The sequence below is a fragment of the Pteropus vampyrus genome, unplaced genomic scaffold (genome assembly GCF_000151845.1).
Source record: "Pteropus vampyrus isolate Shadow unplaced genomic scaffold, Pvam_2.0 Scaffold45, whole genome shotgun sequence".
NCBI lineage: Eukaryota > Metazoa > Chordata > Mammalia > Chiroptera > Pteropodidae > Pteropus > Pteropus vampyrus.
Genome location: NW_011888826.1, coordinates 1,825,438 through 1,827,654, shown reverse-complemented (window position 1 = coordinate 1,827,654; position 2,217 = coordinate 1,825,438). Strand labels below are relative to the sequence as shown.

Below are 2,217 nucleotides of genomic sequence, written 5' to 3'. Positions count from 1 at the left end.
AGGACTATTATCCAAAATATACAAGGAACTCTTAAAACTCAACAATAAGATAACAACTAAATTAAAAAATAGGTCAAAGATCTTAACAGACACCTCAACAAAGAAGATGGCAGATAAGCATATGAAAAGATGCTCCACATCGTATGCCATCAGAGAAATGCAAATTAAAACAATAGTGAGATACATGACACATCTATTAGAATCACTAAAACCAGAATACTGACAATACCAGATGCTGGCAAGAAGGTGGGGTACCAGGAACTCTCATTCCTTGCTGGTGGAAATGCAAAATGGTGCAGCCACTTTGTAAGACAGTTTGGTGATTTCTTACAAAACTAAATATACTTTTACCATACATTCTAGCAATCGCACTTCTTGGTATTTACCTAAATGAGTTTCACTTTATGTTCACACAAGAATCTGCACATGAATGTTTATAGCACCTTTACTAATAGTTACCAAACCTTGGAAGCAACTAGATGTCCTTCAGTAGGTGAGTGAATAAATAAACAATGGTACATCCAGAAAATGAAATATTATTCAGCTCTAAAAAAGAAATGAGCTATCAAGCCATGAAAAGATGTGGAGGAAACTTAAATGTAAACTACTAAGTGAAAGAAGCCAATTTGAAAAGGCTACATACTATATGATTCCATCTACATAACATTTTGGAAAAGACAAAACTGTGGAGACAGTAAAGAGATCACTGGTTTCCAGAGGCTTGTGGGCGAGTGAGGAAGGATGAACAGGTGGAACACAGAGGACTTTTAGGACAGTGAAATGCTCTGCATGTCATAGCAATGGATACATGTCATTATGCATTTGTCCAAACCCATAGAATGTACACCAAGAATGAACCCTAATGTAAACTATGGGCTTTGGAAGATTATGATGTGTCAATGTAGGTTCATCATCTAATAAATGTACCATCTAATAGGAGATATGCATAATGAGGGAAGCAGTGGACATGTGGGGACAGGGTATACAGGAAATCTCAATATTTTCCTTTCAATTTTGCTGTTAACCTGAAACTGCTCTAAAAATCATTTTTTTTAAAAAAAAAGTTCTCAGCTCTTTTTCTCACTGGCCATTTGTGGATCAGCCACCATCATGAGCGACATGGTAACTACCAAAACCAGGAAGTTCATGACCAACAGAGTACTTCGGCGGAAAGAAGTGGTCATCAACATCCTTCACCCTAAGAAGGCAGCAGTACCTAGGACAGAAATTCAAGGAAAAGTAGCCAAAATGTACACAACCACACAAAAATCATCTTTGTATTTGGATTTAGAACCCATTTTGGTGGTGGCAAGACAACTGGCTTTGGTTTGACTTATGATTCCTTGGATTACACACACACGAAAATGAACCCAAACATAGACTTGCGAGGCATGGCCTGTATGCTAAGAAAAAGACCTTGAGAAAACAGTGAAAGGAATGCAAGAGCAGACGAAGAAAGTCAGGAGGCCTGCAAAGGCCAATGCTGGTGCTGGTGCTGGCAAAAAGGAGTAAATTGTTCAGTGGCTTCGTCTGTGGTGATTGTGCAGATTTTTTATGGAAGGATTAATAAACTAAGAACTTTTCTATGAAAAAAAACCATTCTCCATCTACTTCTTCTTAGGGTGCTACTAGAGGGTGTGCTTGAGTAAAACAAGGGAATGAACCAAGAAAAAGAAACATGGGATCCTACTGTAACAGAAACATAGGTACAAAATGGACCCATCAAGAAATAACAACATAAAAGCATGTTATTTAGAAATTTAGAGGTTTCTCACGGGGGAAATAGAAGTGTTGAGAGAGATTTTCCCTCTGGTGTGGAACTGGATGTGGTAAAAGGTAGAGGACCACTATCTTTCAATATAAACTTGTGAGCTATATACCCATTTTAAAACTATGTAGAACTTTACTTCCGTAATAATTAAAATCAATAACTGACTTTTTGTTTATCACCTTGCCTCATTTCTTCTTCATTACCCCACTCAAAAAGCCTCAAGAATCTTTCTCATCCCTTTCAGTTGGTTAATATCCATTTATTGGTTCATTAAACTATTCGTAAATATTTTCTATATGCCATATGCTGCAATACACACATACACACACACACACACACACACACACACACAAATATATGTTAGAAAATTCCCACCCATGAAAAATTTCTCAGATTATTAAGGAAGTGAGAAATAAATGATTAAATTATGATAAAAGAGACAGAGA

The 2,217-nt window shown here is 36.8% G+C and overlaps 1 pseudogene; it reads left to right on the top strand.

The window, feature by feature from the left end:
• Positions 1-1,110: 1,110 nt before the first annotated feature.
• Positions 1,111-1,512, top strand: LOC105291397 (annotated as a pseudogene).
• Positions 1,513-2,217: the final 705 nt, after the last annotated feature.